Source organism: Protopterus annectens, chromosome 3.part1, assembly GCF_019279795.1.
Source record: "Protopterus annectens isolate FY-2018-M chromosome 3.part1, PAN1.0, whole genome shotgun sequence".
NCBI lineage: Eukaryota > Metazoa > Chordata > Ceratodontiformes > Protopteridae > Protopterus > Protopterus annectens.
The window spans coordinates 1,304,331,754-1,304,354,190 of record NC_056732.1 but is presented as its reverse complement, the minus strand read 5'-3'; the positions used below and the strand labels follow the sequence as shown (position 1 = coordinate 1,304,354,190).

General features: G+C 38.1%; 1 protein-coding gene across 1 annotated transcript in view; it reads right to left on the bottom strand.

The window, feature by feature from the left end:
- Positions 1-22,437, bottom strand: part of TMEM67 (transmembrane protein 67) — a 4,866,727-nt gene that overhangs the window by 1,783,196 nt on the left and 3,061,094 nt on the right. The gene's annotated exons all lie outside the window — the stretch shown is intronic.

Here is a 22,437-nt window from a genome sequence, read left to right as displayed (position 1 = left end):
TTATTTTCTGTTGTAAACTTAATAAAATATTTCCAGAAATAAAGATATTAGAAATGTAAGCAGGATCAAAGAAGGGACTGGACACGTATCTTTTAGGACTGCAGAAAATTGAGAAGAGGAAATATTGGGGTCCCAGTGGCAAATGAACGAAAGTAGACTTCTATTTAAGTTGGAATAGGCACCTCCAGGCTGAGGAACACAAAGATGCAAATAACCGCACTACAGATAGTAGTAAAAAAATTATAAATACAAACAAATGGAAAACAGAACATGATCTGACAGTTCATGAAGTAAAAATGTTAATGAATAGTGTGAAGGAGCAGGAAAAGAAATTGACACCTAAGAGGATGAGTAAAATAAATAAGGATAAATGGAAAAAAAGTGATGAGGCACTACAGATACTGATAGAAAGAAAAGACAGGGATGAGAAAGGCAAGAACAAAATTTTGAATTAAAAGGTGGAAGATATAACAGGACAGTGAAGAGGATAAAACGTAAAATGTCAAAAGACAAAAAATGGGTATTAAAAGATAGCAACCAACATTTCTTTATTTTTTATCAAATATGATGATATACCTGTTGTATGTTACCACTGACTCTGTGCTGACTTTGTTGTGCAATTTAAATGACTCAGAGAAAAACAAGATGCATGTTAATATATTAAAGAGTTTCAGGTCACCGGTCAGGGAATGTGAAAGGTGTACCATGGATGAGGATTGCACAAAATGTGTAAATGTATTGCTCTAATAAAGCAATTATTGTTTAAGGAAAAATGCAAGGCAAGCTGAAGCCTGCCATCACCAAAGAGGATAAGTGATGAAGTTCCACTCCCCTCAAGCCCCAAAAAATGGCTGATGGGATCCCAGCACAAACTTCCCCAACCAAGGTAAGGCACAGCTCATTGGGAAACCAGGAGGAAGAAGTACCCCTCAACCATCCTGAGAGAGCCTTCCCTTAACAGTAAGGAGGATTGCAATCCCAATGCTTACAGAACCAGGAAAAAAATCATGGGCCAAAGAAAGGAGTAAGAATAACCCCTGCCTGTGAAATGGAGTAGACTCTGACCTTGAAACTGTTCCTCAATTTTCCCATGGCACCCTGTGGAGGAAAAAAAATCAAAGCAGCAGAAGGGATACCCGCACAGGCAGACTCTAAAACAAGCTTGAGGGGTAGCTCTCCTGGAATTCCTGAAAGCCACCCCTACTCTCACCATCACATCAGGGACAGCTAACAAGAAGAGGGGACAAGACTGGTACTCTATGAGACACCAGACAGTCCAGGGACAGAAGGCAATGGGGAAATCACAGATTTGTGACAAAGATGCTGCCACAGCCTCCATTTCCTTATAGAAGAGACGGAAGTCACAGGGTGGGAAGCAGACTCCCCCAAAGCCACGGATGGGTGTCACAATAAATCAATATGCTGTTGTTCAACAACAGAATCCCCTACCGAAAGAGACCACTTTTATTAAAAAAAAAAAAAAAAAAAAAGCAGCTGCCCACGTTACCCATCTCTCAAGGAAGAAAGATGCAGTTAAACTGAAAGGTACAGGTACACTCCCATGCCCAATGTTCATGCCAGGGCATCCATGACAGGCAACTGAAGATCCCCCTTATAAAACTACAGCTATAATTACTGATTATCACATTCAAAATTACAAACTCAGCACCAAAAGAACAAAATTTTTGTGATTTTTATCTAAAGAATTACATTAAAACCTAAATAAGCCTATTTCTTCAATCATATTAAACAATATATGTTCATTGAGGGCAGACTAACACAAAGTATTTACAACTATATGTCTACTTCTTTTCCGAAATTTCCTTGTTTATTTGGTATTCCTAAGATTCATAAAGATCTTAATACCCCCCCATGCGTCCTTTAGTCGATGGTAGAGGGTCTCCTACGTACCCATGTGCCAAGGTTGTTGATGCTATTTTACAAAAATATTTGGTCAACTTAAAACAAATCTGTAAAGATTCATGGATGTTTTTAAATAGAATCAACCAACTAGAATTTAATCCTAGATATAACTTTCTAACCATTGACGTAAAAGACCTCTACACATGTATTCCACACGACACAGCTCTAGAATGGGTTGGTGAAACGTTAAAACTTCAAGGTTGTACTAAAAATGAGCTGAATTCAGTTCAAGAACTACTTGACTTAATCCTTGATAACAATTACTTTATGTTTGATGGGAACTTTTACCTTCAAAGAGTTGGTGTGGCCATGGGCTCCCCTTGTGGGGCAAGTGTAGCCAATATGGTTATGGCCCATTGGGAACATCTGTTTGTTATCGATAACAATTTGTTTAATGACCAGTTAATATTCTATACTCGTTATTTGGACGATATTTTCATCTTATTGGACGGTGACAGTTCACTTAGTGATTTGGTTGTTGAATATTTCAATTCTACCACTAATTTTCTGAAGTTCACACACACCTTCAATACAGATTCCATTTCTTATCTTGATGTTCTTCTTTCTAAAGATTATACTGTCCAAAAACTTACAGCCTCTATCTTTAGAAAGAACACTTATTGCAACTCACTGTTGCATTTCTCTAGCTGCCACCCATTACATCAAAAACGGGCTATTATTAAGGGCCAACTTGTCAGGGCTGCCCGCATTATCACCCTAGAAAATGACTTTCATGCTGAATGTCTTTTCATTAGAGGGATGTTTGTTCATCGTGGCTACCCTGACTATATGGTTGATGACATCATTGATGAGGTAACAGTTAAACGTCTGAGTCATTTTTATAAACCCATCTTGAATAATTCATTCAATATGTCTAACAGTGTAGATTTTCCTCTTTATATGTCACCTGAACCACCTAACCCCCCGTCAATAAGAAACACTGTAGTTTCTACTTTTGTTACGACTTATAATCTCAATAGCAGAGATTTCTTCCAGATTTTGTTAAAAAACTGGGAAATTTTTAAGAACGATAAAGGGGTTTTTCTATGTTTAGGTGATCGTCCTTCGGTGACCTATAAAAGAGGTAAAAATCTTAAAGCTTATTATGATCATCAGTTAAGAACCCCTGTAAAAACAGCAGGTATGTATAAATGCCAGGCCTGTAATTACTGTTCTTACATCACTGAATCTAATAGATTTTGCATCCATAACTTACAATACCATCTGAAGTTGCGAGTTAATTGCAACTCTAAAATGGTAGTCTATTTAGCTCAATGCCAGTCTTGCCCAGCCTTCTATGTTGGCAAAACAGAAAGAAGGCTTCGTGATCGTATGTATGAACATGTTTATGCTATCAAAAAACACAAACTTGATAATGCATTAGCTAAACACATAGTTCAATTCTCTAACCATAGTTTTAAGTTTATGGTGATAGATAAAGTTTCCCACAACCCTCGAGGTGGTCCATACCCACTTAGATTAGAAGAACTCGAGCTCATATGGCAAATTAGGTTGAATGCATACAACTCACCTGGTTTAAACGAGGGTTGTTCTATAAGTAGTATTTTAAAAATAAAAAGTTTGACAAGATAATTTGTACTTTGTTCTGGAAGCTTTTTTCTTTAGTTTTATTTTATTCTTAATTTTTGTATTACTTCATCATATGTGTGTTTATATATATATATATATATATATATATATATGTGTGTGTTTAAATATTTATACATATGTACACAAATTTTTTTTTATTATTTTATGTATTAAATGCCTTTATATTTCATATTTATGATTATATTTTTTATATTTTATATGTGTGATATTGTCTAATGTCTTCACAATTATTATACTGTACTTAGGTTTATTATTAGTAGTATAATTTAGGCTATATTGTTTTTAATGGCTTATTTTAATAGAGGGAGAGTGGAGTTTTTGTAATGGTGCTTATTTCTTTAAAATGTATTTGAAAAAGTTTTTTCAGTCTTTAAATTACCTCATTTAATATGTGTATTTGATGAAATGATTGGTTAATTGATTCATTATATAAGACTGCCCACATTTTGTTACTTTGTCTGATGAAGTTTGTTTCATGCATCAAACGAAAAGCGCTTAACATATCATTAAATTTCTTTTTGTGCCGTTCTAGTCTCTTGTCAGTGGTTCATGATATTAAACAATATCTCAGCATATGGACTTGTCCTGACCTATATTAACAAGTGGTACTGGAACAAAGTCACAAAAGGGAGGGGAAGCACACTGACCAAACCAACTATTGACCCATCAGCCTGAGTCGTACTCTGCAAAATCAGGCAAACAGTCATAAAAGAAATTATCTGAAATGAAAAAGGGGAAACACTTTTATTAGAAATTAAATAGCATGGGACTGTTAAGATGAGCTGTAGCATTCCTTGAAAAGATAAGAACCACCACTTGATAAACCACTGCCAGTGCAGTGTTTCATAAGGGATACAACACTATTCTTCTCAAACTAAAAGGACTAAATTGTCAGACCATATGTAATCCTATGAGTAAAATACAGTTTAAACCACTGGATGCCAAAGAATAGGCAAAATATCTATCTTTATTTTTATTTATTTATTGACCTTTTGTTGACTGGGTTAAGTCTGACTAGGCCAGCAGTCTCTTTCCAGGTGAAATCCTCGGAGATACTATTACTGACTAGGGGATAGCTACCCAGGGCAGTAAGTAACTTCCCCTACCCTTTTTGACAAATGCCATGGAATCATTAACATCCAATCTGAGCTAACACCAACTCAGGCAGAAGGGACCTCGGTTTAATGTCTCATTCAAAGGGCAGCACACTCAAGAGTACAGAACCCCCTAATGCTGCACTGCAGTGTTAGTAATGGAAAATAATCCAATCATCAGAGATGGGAACAGAACTCAAAACCTTCTGATCTAACAGCACCAATGGTGAGGTTCTACCTGTTCAGCCACTGACATCTGCCTAATAATTAAATATCCTTCATTTGCCATCACATCTACTGAAATAAGTTTCTAAATCTGATATGGGACATGTGGATTATGAAGAGTCATATATTTGTTATATGAAAGTTTCAAAAATGGGACATATCTGACAATTACATTTCATAAGTGACAATGTTAAAATTACATTAAATGTTGGGAACTTCCAACATGGCTACACACTGAGCAGCAGACTGATTAGAGCTCTCTCTGAGAAAAATGAAATTCTTAAAGCCAGTAAAAGTTCTCAATCTGTATAAAATTCAGTTCTGGCTTGTAAGTGTATTGCCTGGATGTCAACAAAAAAGCAGTCTGGAGGAAAGTAAGAGAAAATCAACAAGAAAAGGAAAATACATAGTTCTAGCTGAGAGGAATTTTGAAACTGTGGGCTGTGCAGCAAAACCTTCTTGCAAGTCTCAGCCTTAATATAAAAGATGGTGTCCAGTACATTATAAGTGAGCACTTAAGGACTATAAAATAAAATGACAAAAGGCTGAACAAAATAGAACAGTTATGTAGATCAAATGATAAAAATGCAAAAATCACAGACTGAAATAAATGAATGAATGAAAGATTGGCTGAGTATGAGGCTTTTCAAAATCATCTGCTTAAAAAAATAGCAGTTAGAAGACACAGCATGTACAGAAAACTAGAGATGTTTTGCTACATTAGGTAAACTGCAAAAATAGACTGAATTAATTTTATGAAAGTACATATAAGCAAGTGAAATGGTGTTCAATGGCTGGATTTGTTAACTGACAGAATAAATCACAAGCATTCTTCAAATCTGGCCCTAATAAAACCAGTAATACCTACATTAGTAAAGCTGCAATCACACTAGCAGAACAGTTATTCTTGAGAAAACTGTAGAGGAAAGTATTAAAAATTGGGGACAGTAGAGTGTTTGTGGAAAATGATTATTTGTTACACACCAGACAGAAGAGAGGAAAGCTTATCCTGGCAATCAGGGATCCGTGAGAGGAAGGTGCAAGTTTTTAAGTTGCTATATTCAGTTGTCTCCAGAATATTTCTCCTGAAGTATTAAACACATTTTTGGATGCAGAATACACTAAACAGGAAATAAAAGTTTAGCCAACAAAGAGTGAACCAGCAAGCTGAAAGGGGGCTCTGCTTCTTATTCTACTGGCAAAAATAAAATTTCATATACTTTGATGTGAAATCTTTTCCACTGTTCCAAAGGTAGATGCCTAAGTGACAGAAAAAGTCCAGAAGCTAATTAGAAGAATAAGGAGCACAATGGACAGGAACCAGAGGTTGTAAAATCCAGATAATCAGGAAGAAAACCAACAACAATATGAAACTGGTTAATAAAGATTATATAAAGCATCAATCCCATGAGTTATAGGATTACATTTGTGAAAAGTGATTCTGCAAGAAGCATCTGAAGAAAATTGGAAAGCTTGATGAATGCATTAAAATGATGGGTGAAGTGTAAAGCATAAATTGTACCTTATTTCATTAATGTTTAGATGGGAACAAAAGTGACTGAAGTAACTAAGTGAAACAGTTTTGTTCTTATTTTTATCTGTACAAATGTACAAAAAATTTATGACATAAATCATGTTATACTGTAAAGCAGTTTTGTTTAATATACAGTCAGATTTTTTTTCGATGTGAGGTAAGGGGAGTTTTATCATTGACTGATGTATACGCTAGTGATATTTAAAAATACAGTTTCTTAGTTGTAATGGTTACATGCTTTACACTGTAACAAGGTGAGAAAGGCTGGAAAAGAATCAAGTTAAAGTGATCACAATGATGTGATCTTCAGCTGCTGGGGAGGGCTGCAAAAGTTTAAAGACTATTATCTTGAAGAATGAAAACAATTTCCCATGCTTAGAAAAGGCTATGCCTAGGCAACTGTCATTAGTTTTAACATTAAGCAAACTGGCTTGAACAACAACAGAAACTGATGAAAATCATGAAAAATGGTAGTTCCAAAGTTACTAGCTTTTTTCATCAGCAACATTTTTATTCAGAGACAAAGAGTCTACAGGTGTAACTAATCAATTGAAAGAAGCAGAAGCCTGATCTGTGTGTTCTGAATAAAATCTACAAGAAACAACTTAACTTTTAAAGGTACATTGGAAAGCAATTTGGTGAAAAATAACTGAAGTTTGAAACTGTGGGGAAATTAATAAGTTATACAAGTAGTTGCCTTCCCAGAAGCCTTTGTACTTCACTGCAGTAACAGGGCACTGTTTAGTTTATTTTTTTTAAGGGTAACCAGTGCACCTTTTCTTAAAAGTTGCTGTTTACTGAAAGCATGCACACTGTTTTTCACATTAGGGAGGAAAATTGAGATAAGAAGAGCCTCTTAACCTACTTATACTGACTGATTATAGCAATAACCCACGCCTGGGTGTGGGTAATGCTAAATTTACCCACGGTTGGCGTGGTTTGGTCCCGAGGGCGAAGCCCGAGGGACCAAACAAAGCCAACCGTGGGTAAATTTAGCATTACCCACACCCAGGCGTGAATTGCTATTATACATGACATTATTTAAGAAAAGAAACTATTACTTTTCTTAAATAATGGCATAGTATAATGCCTGTTTACTGCCCTTCCGCAGATGTCTGGCATCCGCGGCAGTTCTGATGTACTGCGCCTGCGCAGTACATCAGAGTTGAGCAAAAGCGGAGAAAGCAAGATCTCCGTTGCTTTTTAGTGTTTTGCTATGTTAAATGAGTTTAACATGGCGAGACAGTTTTAAAATAAGCAACGGACATCTCCGTTGCTTATTTTAAACTGTCTCGCTATGTTAAACTCATTTAACATAGCTATAAAAAAAGCAACGGAGATCTTGCTTTCTCCGTTGCTTTTTAAACACTGCCTCGCTATGTTAAATGGGTTTAACATGGCGAGACAGCTTTAAAATAAGCAACGGAGATCTCCGTTGCTTATTTTAAAGCTGTCTCGCTATGTTAAACCCATTTAACATAGCGAGACAGTGTTTAAAAGTTATACTAATGGAAAAAAGTCCGGGCGACCGGACCTTTTTTCCATTAGTATAACTCGATTTACAACGGGCATGCTGGCCAATCAGCGTGCACGTTTTGGGGGGATCATGGTATAATAAGCATTAACAGATGACGTGGTGTGGTATACTGAAGATTTACCCACGGTTGGTGTGGTTTAATCATGAGGGTGAAGCCCGAGTGATTAAATAAAGCCAACTGTGGGTAAATTTCAATATACCACAACCACAGAGTCACTTATTGCTCTTACACAATGACATTTAAGAAAAAGAAATACTTACTTTTCTTAAATAATGTCTTTGTATAACGGCACATTACTGTTCTTCCGCTGGCTGTGGTACACTGCTTCCTTGTTTTGATGTACTGAGCATGTGTATGGGACTTGCGTCCAATGCATACCCAGTACATCAATGTTTTGAAACGGAAGCAACGGATAAAAGAATGTCTCTGTTGCTCCATTTATTTTCTTTTTTCTTTGTTAAAAAAAAATGATTTTAGCACTTTATACCAATGGAAAAAGTTGGTAAAGTGCTAAAAACACTTTTTTTTAACAACTAAAAAAGAAAAAAAAAAAAAAAAAAAAACGGAGCAACGCAGACTTTCTTTTCTCCATTGCTTCCGTTTCAAAGCATTGATGTATTGGGTATGCATGAGACGCAAGTCCCATATGCATGCTCAGTACATCAAAACAAGGAAGCAGTGTACCACAGCCAGTGGAAGAACAGTAATGCGCCATTATACAAAGACATTTAAGAAAAGTAAGTAATTTTTTCTTAAATAATGTCATTGTATAATAGCAATAACCGACTCCGTGGTTGTGGTATATTGAAATTTACCCACGGTTGGCTTTATTTAATCACTCGGGCTTTGACCTTGTGATTAAACCACACCAACCGTGGGTAAATCTTCAATATACCACACTACATCATCGGTTATTGCTTAAATGGGATACTGTGGGATTTACAACGGGCACGCTGGAGAATCAGCATGCACGTTTTGGAATATTAATGGGGGGTTATTGTATAATAACATATTTAGCATGATTAACCTTAATTTTAGAATCTGTAGTGCTTGTGCGGGTGCAGCTTTCAAGTGATCCTCTATGGAGGGGGCGACCTTTTTTGGAAAATGATTACAGTTTTGTGGGTTGAGAGTTCTGAAAATGTATTTGTTGTTGTTGGTTCTTGAATGTTTTACTGAAACAATAAGTTGGAAAATGTGATATGGGTTCAAAAAAGGATGAGAAGTGTCTACACACAATATCTGCCTGCCAAATATTCTTATGTGCATGTAAGCTATAGGGTGGAAAAATATATTCAAAACAACTGTAATGTATAACAGGCTAGAGTAATACACTTGTTATAAGAATGCCAGCACTGTCAGTATTAACTTGGAAAGCAAATGGCCTTGCATAAAAGAATAAAAGCAAAGTGCACTGAAGGGGCTAACAGCAATGTTAAAGTAGATGCACTTGGATAGAAATGAGCATGTTACTTTAACAAAGAAATGATTTCAATGTGGACATTCAACATAATATCAGGGACAAGGGAAAAGCAATTACTAATACTGATTAGGAGAAGGGGTCCAATACTGAGAAAAATGGGGAAAATATAGCAAATCTAGATTTGTGGTAGTAAGGGATTACTTGTAAGTGAGAAAGATTAAACATACACGCATTTTATTATCTACCTAAAACTGCTATTATGGTGCTAAGGAGAATTTGGGAGAAACAATATGCTTTTGGCAGGGATTACCATGTCTTGGTGGTGATTAAAACCTGATTAACAACCATGAGACTATATCAAGGGGACCTAGAAAGGAAAATATAACAGAAGTAGATGTATGAGAAAATTTTGTATGAAATTTGTGAATTCAACAGCAAGAAAGTACAGCTATGTACCTACCATAAATGTAGATGTTTGAGGGTATTCACTGTTGCAGTCATTACACTTGGGTTATCCTGCTGGCAGGCTACCCGCAGTCGGCCTGAATTCCAAAGTCCTGGTCTGGCGTCGGTTGCTGTCGCCTCTTCCCTGACGTCAGTGCGCCAGGGGTATATAAGATGCAGCTGACGCCATTTTCTTCAGTTTTTCTTGCCCCAGATGTCAGGTGCCCCCAAAAGGGTAGGCTAAAAACATTGCTTATAAAAAGCATGCACTAAAATAAACAATACTTTCATCTACAAGCAAATACACCACATAGGTTGTATAGAATAGAGGTACAGATAAGTCCCAGCAAAGAAAGGGGGATGCTGGCTGGGTAACCTGGACTGCAACAGTGAATACACTCGAACATCTACATTTATGGTAGGTACACAACTGTACTATGTTCATCATGTTTCACTGTTGCAGTCATTACACTTGGGTTGAATCCCAAAGCTGAGGTTGGGTGGCTGGGTCTAAATAGAATTAGGAGTGGCTATGAGGCCCTGCAGAACTGTAGTGGCAAAGCCTGCTCTGGATTTAGAGTAAAGAGGTAAGTGGTAGTGCTTTGTAAAAGTGTGCACTGAAGTCCAAGTAGCAGCCTCCAAAATATCCTTGGTTGGTACTCCTCTGAGGAAGGCTGCTGAGGTGGCTGCTGCCCTGGTCGAATGTGGCCTAATGCCCTTAGGCACTGATTTGCCATGTTGTGAATAGCAGAAATGAATGCAGTGTCCTATCAATTTTGAAATAGTCTGCTTTGAGATAGCCTTTCCTTGTGATCCTGCAGCATATGCCACTAAAAGTTGCTCAGTCTTTCTGAAAGCTTTAGTTTTGCCCAAGTAGAAGCGTAGCTGTCTGTGTATGTCCAAAGAATGCAGAAGTCTCTCCCCTTTATTCTGGGGATTTGGATAAAATGCAGGCAAATGAATGGTTTGATTAAGAGCCACACTGGATACTACCTTAGGGATAAATGTTGGGTTTGTCCTTAAAGAAACCCTGTCCGGATGGAAAATGATAAAAGGTTCCACAGCCATTAATGCCTGTAACTCTGAGACTCTTCTTGCTGAAGTTATTGCTAGGAGCACAGCTGTTTTCCATGATAAGAATTTTATGTCGGCTGTATTGGCTGGCTCAAAAGGAGGCAGTGTGAGCTTTTCCAAGACAAAGTTGAGGTCCCATGCAGGTATTGGTGCTCTTCTTGGGGGTCTTATGTTTTTGGCCCCTCTAAGGTACTGCCTTAGTAATGGATGTGAAAAAATAGGTGGGTCCGTATTGTAATGAGCTGAAATGGCAGAGGCATAGATCTTAATCGATGAAAAGGATAGGCCTTTGCCCAGCATCTCAGTAAGGTATTGTAAAATCTGAGGAATATTTGGTACAAGCATGTCAATTCCTTGTGCCTGGTTCCAAGCACAGAATCTCTTCCATTTGTCTGCATATGATTTTCTGGTGCTGGGCCTCCTGGCCTCCAGAATAACATCCATAACTGCTTTGGAGAGAGGTGTGTCCTGAATGGTTACATTATCCGCCATGCAGCCAGATTTAGGGTTCTGAGTTGGCTGTGCAGTATCTGATTGCTTTGTTGGGTCAGTAAATGAGGAATTTGGGGTAATGTCCAGGCTGGGCCTTGAGACAAGCTCTTTAGGAATGGGTACCAGTGCTGGCGTAGCCAGTCTGGGGCAATCAGGATCATTTTTGGCTTTTCACGTCTGAACTTTAGGAGTACCTTGGGGAGGAGAGGCAGTGGAGGAAAGGTATATACTGTAAGGTTTTTCCAGCTGAATGATAGAGCAACTATTTTCCATGGTAGCTTGTGATAAGTCCTTGTACAAAATCTCTGTAGTTGGCAGTTGTGGGGGGGAGGCACATAGATCTATGTCTGGGCATCCCCATTTCTTTGTTGTTATGCTGAAGATTTGTGGATCTAGTTTCCACTCGTGAGGATCCATGAGGTTTCTGCTTAGTTCGTCTGCCAAAGTATTTGTCTTTCCTGGCAGGAATTGTGCATGCAGGTGTACTTGAGAAGTCAATGCTGTGTTCCACAAAATCATGGTTTGTCTGTAGAGGGGGTAGGAATGCATGCCTCCCTGCTTATGTACCACATGAACGTAGTATTGTCCGTCTATCAGCAGTAGTTCTGGATGAAATAAATCCTTGAAAGCTGTCAGGGCATTCTGGACAGCCAGCATTTCTTTTAGATTGATATGAAGATGCATTTGGCTTGTGGGCCATGTGCCCTGAATACATTTTCCTGCCATGTGGGCCCCCAGGCATAATCTGTTGTTATTGTTTGCCTGTCAGTGGGTAAAGTGAAAGGCTGTCCCTTGTTGTGGTAACAGGCCTGTGCCCACCATCGAAACTCCTGTTGCAGGCAGGGAATGATGGCAATAAGTTTTTCCAGGCTGTGACAATGTTGAGTCCAAACACTTTTTAGATACCATTGAAGTTTCCTCATATGCAGTCTTGCATATGGAATTAACAGAATGCAGGATGCCTTGAAGCCCAAAGCCTGCAGAGTTTTTCTTGCACATAACTGGGTTTTTGGTGCCAACATTTTGAAGAAAGAAGTCAGTTACCTTTGTTTGTCTGGTGTGAGATAGGCCATCTGGGCAGCTGTATTTAAGCTTGCACCCAGGAATATTATCTCTTGAGAGGGTACTAGTTTTGATTTCTTTTCGTTTACTGTGTACCCTAGGCAAAATAGCAATCTTTTTACAAACGCCAGATGCTTTAGTAGAATGTCCTTGTTCTCTGCTTGAATAAGGCAGTCGTTCAAGTAGGGATATATTTGAAGTCCTCTTTGTCTGCAAAAAACAATTACTGGTGCCAGGCATTTTGTGTAGACCCTGGGCGCAGTAGATAAGCCAAAGGGCAGTGCAGAGAATTGGTAGTGCATTGAGCCAGCTATGAATCTGAGGTATCTTCTGCAAGATTGTCTGATCGGGACATGCAGGTATGCCTCTTTTAAGTCCAAGGCTACAAGCCAAGCCTTCTTGCCTAGCATGGGCAGAAGCTGCTGCAAGAGTCAACCTTTTGAATTTTGGAACGTCCAGAAAAGTGTTTAGAACAGACAGGTCCAGTATTGGTCTCCAGGCTTTGCCCTTTCTGGGTACCAAGAAAAGACGTGAGTAAAATCCTTGTCCCTGCTCCTGTAGTGGTACTCGCTTAATGGCCCTCATGTCCATGAGGGATGAAACTTGCTTTTGTGCCTCTGCCCATTGATTGTGTGGCAGGTCTGACGTGCCTTTTGCCTTTGGCAGGGTGTGAAAGTGTAACCTGCAACCCTGAGACACTGTATTCAAGACTCATTTGTCCTGGGTGATCATGTGCCAGTTTTGTGAAAAAAGTGCTAGCTTTCCCCCTAAGGGTGCATCCAAAAGATAAGTGCTTGGTACTGGAAGAGGAAAGTCATTGGGACTGTTTCCTATAAGGCTGAGATTTGTCTTCTCCACTTTTGGAGGTAGAAGCACCCCATTTGTTTAGGCCTGTATGAGCCTTGGGGCTGGGATCTGCCTCTAGGGCGCCTGTATCTGCCTCTTTGTGGCCTGACACTGGAAAGGACCAATTTTTTGAAGGCCAGTTCCTGCTAAATCTGGGTGGCTGTACCTGTAAGAAATCCTTAACTGTCTGCATAGATTTCGCTTTATCCTCCATTTTCTTCAACACCTCTTCTGACTTAACACCAAACAAAGTATCATGCTGTAATGGAGCATCTAATAATTTCGCTTAAACATGATCAGGCAGATTCTGTTCCTTTAACCAAGCATGCCTCCTAATCACAGAACCCATTACAGCGGCCCCACAAGAGGCTTCAAAAGAATCAAAATCACATTGCAAAGTATGTTTTCCCACTTGTTCAGCTGCATGCAATAAATCCTGCATTTCCTTGTTTTCAGCACATTCAGAATTTGTCATAATTTTCTGTTTTAACAGTGACATTAAGTATTGCTGATATTTAAGCATATGAAACTGACAATTTAAAGCCCTTACAGCCAAGGTAGCAGAAGTGTAATCTTTTTCCCCCATCTGTCCAGTGCTCTAGATTCCCTATCAGAGGGAACAAGGTTTTTTGCAGTGGAAGCCTTGACCCCCCTTTGGGACCCTGAGATATAATTTATGGGTCAGCAGCAGGGTTTTTATATAGAAATTTATGAGAGTCTGGAACCCTGTAGTACCTGCCTGGCTTAACAGGTGCAGGGGGTATAGAGTCTGGAGACAGGCCAGACTCTGAAAAAACATCATCTACAATGTCCAGAACAGGAGGAATAGCAAGGGGCCTGTGCTGAGGAAGTAAAAGAAAATCTCTGAGCCTTTTCTTGGATTCTGAATAATCCTGGCTCTCCCAATGAAAGTGCTCCCTCACAGTATGCAGGGTTTTCCCAAAAGAGTAATCCTCAGGAGGAGAAGCTCAAGGAATAGATTCTTCATCATCAAAATCCTCATAGGGAGGAAGAGAGTATTCCTGATCAGAGGAGGAATCAGAGGAAATGGAAACCTGATCTGAAGATTCATATTCTGTCTCTTGCCTAGGCCTCTTATCAGGAGGGGGATGGAAACCCCTGATCAAAGTAATAAGATCTTCGGCCATTTTGAACATCTGTTTTTTAGGCATGGAAGTCTGTCCTGGAGAATGCTGTACTTTCTTTGTCTTTAGAGCTGCTTTAGTCTTTGGCTTTGAAGCTGAAGATGGCTTTACATATAACTGTGTAGGTCTGAAAACACCCTCAGAAGCCGATGCCTGCACAGCTGAGGGAATAGTTTCCGAGGATCCTATACCTTGAGTTTCCAGAGGCCCAGTCGGCTCCATGTGGGAGTCAGAAGCGGCCTGTGGCTCTGAGGTAGCGGGTGTCAGGGGCTGCGAAAGCACCTCACTGAGAACCGGCGAACCGACGACTAGCTTAGAGGAAGCCTCATCATCGGTTTTGGATCTCAGATGCCTGTCCTTGTCTTTATCCTTGCGTTTTTTATAGACTCCGGTCATCGGCTGTTCCGTCGGCATTGTGTAATTGAATCTGCGGCCAAAGTAATGAAAGGCAAAATCGTAAAGACGCTTAATAGTGCGTTGGTTAAATCTAGCACAAAACTGACAACAAGCAACGTCGTGGTCAGGGCCTAGGCAAGGAATACAGTAAGAGTGAAAATCGTTATGAGGTATTTGCTTCCCACAAGAAATACAATTGTTAACTTTTTCTGACATCGGTCTGGAGCAAGAAAAAAGTTTCCCCAACGGGGTACTTAGCTTTAATGAAGACTTCGGATCTGAAATTCGAATTAGAAAATCTCAGGAATCGGCTGACCGGCACTTGCGAACTGCTTTGCTTCAGGCACCGTGCGGCAAGAAAGACTCAAGAAAATGGCGTCGGCTGCATCTTCTATACCCCTGGCGCACTGACGTCAGGGAAGAGGCGACAGCAACCGACGCCGGACCAGGACTTTGGAATTCAGGCCGACTGCGGGTAGCCTGCCAGCAGGATAACCCAAGTGTAATGACTGCAACAGTGAAACACAATGAACATCTCAGAATTTAGTATTTACATATTCTCCAAGAAACAATAATTGGACTAGAGTAGAATGAAATTATGTTCCATAGAATATGTGCTTTTAATTAAAAGCTTTGAAACACATCCAATAACTATATTAGATCATGCACCAATAACTACTATGATAAAGATGCAGTTTATTGATGAAAAAATGGGACACTGTTGCTTTCCTACTTACTTATTAAAAAAAGAGAGATACTTAAGGAATGGGTGATGAAAACAATTTGAGAGTTATAGGGAAGCGAAGTGATAGCTAGTGAGTAAGATAAAATGAAAATGTTGTTTAAAAACATGATAGAAATAAAATGGAAAGAGATATGAGGAATGAGGTAATATAAATTATTTTGAGGGGTTGCTGTTATGCAACTATTGTTTTGATAAAAACTCTACAGCACAAAAACTTTTAAAACAATGAGTTAGGAAACACAAAGCAGAAATCCCAGTAGCCAGGTTTAGTGAGCCTATAACAACAAAAATAACCAGATATCCTTCACAGGTATTACAGATATTTCAGAAATTTTAGGACAATTTGTAAAATGGCAAACCAAGAAAAGATACAGATGGAAATATTTATGGAAGACATAGTTATGCTATGGTTGGAGGAAGATGAGGATCAATAATTAATAGTCAAACTAGCGGGATGGGATAATAATTGTGACATATAAAACCAATAGGGAAGCAGCTACAAAAAGAGTATTCTTGCTGAAGTCTGAAAGTTATGAGAGAAAAAGGAGATAATGATCTGGGAAGGGGGGGTTACCCCCAGCATCTTGGAAGAAAACCTTGGTGACTAAATTATAAAAACAAGGTAACCACCCTCAGATCCAGTTTCATACAGACCCATTTCAAATTTAATACATGACTATAAAGTATTTCTATCTATGCTAGCAAAGGTGTTACTGGAATTGACAATCATGGATTAATGTGGTTTTGTAGAGGGGAAGTAAAAGTCAATATCTGAAACCATTACTACAACAATAATAAACCAGAGGTCAGAAAAATTTCTGAAACATGGCATGGTTACAGCTAGTGTGGTTTGGTTTCAATGCTGTGAATGTGCCCATAAAAACCTAAAAATAAAAAAAATCATGGGTATTCAGACTCCATGTAACTGAAACACTGATATGTCCTTCAGGGGTCATTTGCATAATATATTAATCCAAAACTACACTGGGAAATTTGATGCCAACACACAAAATGAGCCAGTAAATAATTCCACAAGTATTTATTCAGCACTTTCATCCTTCCATGAAAGAGTTTGTTAGAATGAATCCCTTCACAAAACACATCTAATTATACTACAACAAAGGTCACATAACTGAACTGAGACTCTAATGACAACACACCATGACACTATACAGTACATAAAAAGGTTATTTAAAAGTGAACAATAATGCTAAATATACAATAAATACTTGAACTACTTAATGATTCAGTTTGTGTGGTGGTGTTGAATTTCACAATGCACTTTTGGATTTGTTTTCGTGCCTGTGGGAAGTGTCTTACTTTTTTTTTCACTTGCATATATCCCCATAGGTCTTCATTAAAGGAGGTTTAAGGTACTACACAGTGAAAATTTTAGCTTGTAAGGACCTAGCTTGTAATTCTTACTGAATGGACCATCTGTAACCTTTTTACACTTTGGTTTGGATACATGGAAAAAGTTCAGATGCTTACAGACCTTCTTATGTCACAATAAACACATATGCTGTACATTACATCACATATTTTAGTTTACCTGTTGCAGGCTTCATAAATGCAGCTTGCATATCCATCACATTCCGATTAAAAAAGTGGAATATCAATACATAAACGAGTCAGACATGATGATGAAGGGTAATGACACTGCCTGTCACTGTGCTGTACCCATACATGGCTTCATGCACTAGATGCATGGTTAAGTTAGAAACAGTGGTAATATTCACCAACTGGAATATCAACTTTGCCTGGTCACAAGTGCCCTATTTCAAGTACTCCAACTTCCTGACCAAGCTCTCTGCAAGCAGAGCCTGTGAAAAAAGTAATTAAGCATTCTGACTGACAGAGTAAAGAATGCAAAGACACGTTTCCAAAATGATCTAATACCTAGGACTCTATCTTAAGGGAGAAAGTAGAGTTGTGTAAGTTGCACATACCCATAACAGTACAGGTCTGAATTCCTCACTGCTGTAGTAGCATTTATGCTATATAAATTCCTTCCTGTCTGAAAAACAACTGGACAACTTCAAAAAGCCCTTGCTTTACCTAAACCTTCAACGTGATTGCTGACTGGCAAATCACAAGGAGGGAAACCCAGCAGTCAGAGTGAAGATTTCATCACTTTCTTGCCAATACAAGGAGAAAGCAGCCTAACAATGCTGAATCAAACAACCAAACATAACAATAAAACAGAGTGATTTCCAAGATGAATGCACACTGAGTAGCAGCTTAACTCTAGCTTTCCCAGTGTGAAAACAGAAATTCAATAGAGAAGGCCAGTAGACATTTGTGTTTACTGGTAAATTTCAGTGACTGGCTAGTAGGTGTACTGCCTGGATGTCAGGAAAAAAGAAATACAACACACCTGGAACAAAAATCAGCTACAAAAAGTGAGGAAGAAACACTGAATGGGGAAGTGTTGCAGCTGTTCAGCAAAAAGCAATGCAAACTCCAGACATGACTTCCATTAATCTACAGGAAGCTATAACACAACAGCACACAGACATAATTAAAATGAATGAAACACTAATGGAATACGTCAACACAAACAAAAGGCTGGGAAATGGAAGAAGCAAATATTCAGATGAGGTGATAAAGCTGCAAAAATCAGAAGCTAAAATGAAGAAAAGGCTGACTGACTACGAGACTTGCTCAGGAAGAGATATTTCAAAAAATAATAGAATTCAAGGACAGAGCACATAGGGAAAACCTGCAATTTTCAGCTATAACCAGAGTAGTTGGAAGGAACAGACTGCACTGACTTTATGAAAGCACAAATAAACACAGCTGGACTGGTATTCCACAGCAGGAGTTATTAGTTGAAAGGGCACATTATGTGTATGTTCTAAACTTGACTATGAGAATGCAACCTAGAACTTTAATAGAAAAGATGCAATCCTACCAGCAGGAGTTGTTGATTTTGAAAAAAATGTGGCTTAAGGACAAAATACAAAACTTGGGAGACAGCAGAGTATTTGTGGAGAATGACTACTCATAGTACACCAGTCAGAAGAAGAGTAAATTCATTCCACTATTCAGGGAATGTCGAGATGCAGATGTGACATTCAAACTGCTGTACCCAGCTGTCTTCAAGGTATTCTTCCTGTAGTGACAAAATAATTTTTTTTTTTGAAGTACATGCCAAGGAGGAAATACAAAAGTCTGTCCAAAAAAGTGAGCTGTGAAGCAGGAGGAGATTCTGCTTCTTGCTCTTCTGGTAAAAAAGACCACAGAGAGACTGTACCTGTGAAACCTTTCCCAATGTTTCAATGGAAAATGTTGCAGAAAAGGAAGAGAGCATGAGAGCTGACCAGAAGACTATACAGTATGTTCGAAATGAAGCCGAGGCAGGATCTGAGAGATGCAGATGAACAGTAATAAAACCAGTAACAATATGGGATTACAATGCAATAATTATATTTGTGAAATATGACAGAACAGGAAAATCTGGAAATATTGGACTTTTTCAGAATTTTTTGGACTTGTGGGGGACTCAAGTATATGGCATACTTCATGTCAATGTCTGGAAAATGCTTTGGGAAGGGGAAGAGAGGGGAGAAAGTTAACTTTAAGTAAAGAAAAGTTTTTTTGTCCTTAATAGTACCATTTTTACGTATGGTTTTCTTTGCATGGTATAAAGTTAAGTTTTTTCAGTTATTTTTAAGTGTAATGGGGATTGTAAATAGGTGATGCTGTTCTTTTTTTTTCCTTTCTTTCTCCCCTCCTTCTCTCTCCTTGTTCAGTTTTAAGAAATGTAGGCACTGCAATGTAAGAAAAAGCCTGGTTAAAAGAGCAATGATCTCAGATAAATGCAAAAAAAGAAATAATAGTGAACTATTTTAAAACTGTAGAGTGCAAATATCTATGCTACAAGAGACACGCTTGGAAAGAAATGTGAATTTGATAAAGAAAGGTTTTCAGGATGGTTATTCAATGGAATATCTCGGACAAAGGAAACGATGAGTACTTATAATAACTGCAACATGAGCTCCAATAGTGATAGAAGAGAATAAAAAAAACATAACAATGGCATATTTGTACTGCTAAGGGGCTACTGGCAAGGGAAAAGGATTACACTGGCATGTATTCATATTCCACCTAAAACTGGTACAAGTTTGAGAAAATTCTGGAAGAAATAATCAGTTTTCAGGACAGAATATTACTTACTGATGGGGACTGGAATTTGATTTGCAGCAGTAAAGATGAGTTTGGGTGGCCCAGAAGGGAAAGTAGAAAAAAAAAAGAGGGTAGATTTTTGAAGAAATTTATGAAAATATTTGGCAAAGAAGTTGTGACTTCAGTAATAGGAGGTCAAAGTGAATTTACATATTTCCCAAGATATGAAAACTGGGCTAGGCTACACAGAATTTACATTTCACAGGAACATGTGCATTTAAATGACTGACTTGATGTGCACCCAATAATTATTTCAGATCATGCGCCAATAACAACTAAAATAAAAACACAGGGTAATGAAATACTGACACTGGTGCTTTCTCACCTATCTGTTGAAGAGAAAGGAATTTAAGGAATTGGTAGTGGAAATTATTCAGGAGTTATTCGAGAGGACAGAAATTACTTCTGCAAAATATAGCTACGGAGTGGGATAAAATTAATGTGGAGTTTAAAAACAGGGTGGAAATAAAAGAAAGGGAGCTATGGTTAAGAAGTAATAATAATTTTTTTAGAGGGACTTTAAATGTTAAAGTATTGCAGAATCGGAGGAATCCTACAGAAGAGGATCAACTGCAAAAGGCTAAGCAGAAAATAAGGGATTACCTCGATAATATTCATGAGCGGTTAGAAGGATTGCTGTTAAGCAACTGTTTTTTGATAACTCTAAAGCACAAAGACTTTTAGCACAAAGACTCAGGCAACAGAAAATGGAAAGAGCTGTCACCAACCTTAGGGAGCCTACAACAAGGAAGTTAGCAAGACATCCTATAGAGATACTGCAAATATTTGGGAAATTCTCTGATTTATACAGACTTTCATAGAAATATGGAAATCAAAAAAAGATACAAATGGAAATGTTTATGGAAGAATTAAATATGCCAAGGTTAGAGGTAGATGAGGCTCAATTACTAAAGGTTAGAACAGGAGATCAGATAAAAATTGTGACGTACAACCAGTCTACAGGAAAGTCCCCAGGAATAGATGTTATTCCTGTGGAAGTTTGGAAGCTAGAAGGGAAAAACTGATAAAGATATGGAAGGTTTTAACAGTATTTTAAGAGAAGTACCAACATCCTAGAAGAAAGCAGTAGTAGCTGTAATACTTAAAGTGGGTAAAGATCTATCAGATCCAGCTTCAAACAGACACATTTCAATACTAAACCATGATTATGAAGTGTTTGTGGCTATAATGGCAAAGTAATGCCAAAATTGACATATATGTATCAGTGCAGTTTTGTGGAGGGGAGGCAGACATTTGACAACATTAACAGAACACTGATGATGCAGAGAGAAGCAGAATGTAAGAAAATACCACTGTTCTTGATGGGTCTATAAGCAGACAAAGCATTTGACAGAGTAAGCTGGGACTTTATGAGCAGGGCAATGGAAGCATTTTTATTTCCTGAAAAAATATATGGTTGATTAGGAGGATATATGAGGGATCAGAGGTGAAAATTAAAGTGGGTGGGGTCCTCTCTGACAATTTCTGCTTCAGCAGAGGAACCAGGCAGGGAATGATTCTTTCTCCTTTATTATTTGCATTACATTTAGAACAATTGTCAAAGAAAATAAGGGACTCAGAAATTCAAGGATATAACTGGTATGGTAGTCAAGAAAAGCTGACTTAATTTGCAGAGGATATTATTTTATACCTGAAAAAAACAGAGATGCATTACAGTGTTGTGTAACACTTTGAGACAGTTTCAAATCTTTATGGGATACAAAAGTAATGAAGATAAAACAAAGACAATAGTGATATATTATGTACCCACACATAAACTGGTTCAGCAATATCCATGTTTATGGGGACACAATAAATTGAAGTTTTTAGGAGTATGAAATAAAATGATTCTGGTGTGGTAGCTAAGGATATGTGGGAAGAGACTAAACAAAAGATAATGCAAAAACTGAGAAATGGAAGCTTTGTTATATGGATATGGACAGTAAGATATAAGCAGTTAAAATGTTTTTAGTTCCATTAGTCTTGTACACTGATCAGGAATATTTTTATCAACCAGATGAGAAGTTGTAGATAGCAATTAATAAAGAGCTGAAGGAATTTATCTGGGGGGAAGACAGCAAGAGTCAAGTGGGATAAGCTAATTCTTACAGTAGAACAGGATGGATTGGGATTACCCGATTTGAAGGGGTATTTCAGAGCTACACAATTAAGACTATTATACATAGCACAAGCAGAAAATTATAATCCAAAGTGGAAACAGATGATGAAACAATGGAAGATGAAGAGACTGGAACTTTGGATGCAGGCCTTTAAGGAGAATAACAATAATCATACAGAATATTCTATCCATAAAGTAGCAGAAAGTATCCTAAGAACTAAGCAAACACAGAAATCGAGAAAGGAGATTCTGCTGATAGGGATAACTGCAATAAAGGATATAGAAAATAGGCAAAAGGGGGCTGGAATTTATTGGAGAAAACTGGCAAAGGAACCAAGGTATTGGGAGCAAATAACTAGAAAGGGAAGGATGACAGAATGGGAACATGCCAAGAATTTATTTGGACTGCAGGTTAGAGATTAACCTCCCTATCAAGGATTGATATCAGAGTGTAGTCAAAGAGAAAAAATGGGGGAAGAGTCCTAAACGAAAGACCAGCACTGGCAGAGTTTTTAGTAGAATCTAGAACAGAGGCTGCCATTAAAAAAGGAATAATTAGCAGTGCATATAAAATATTG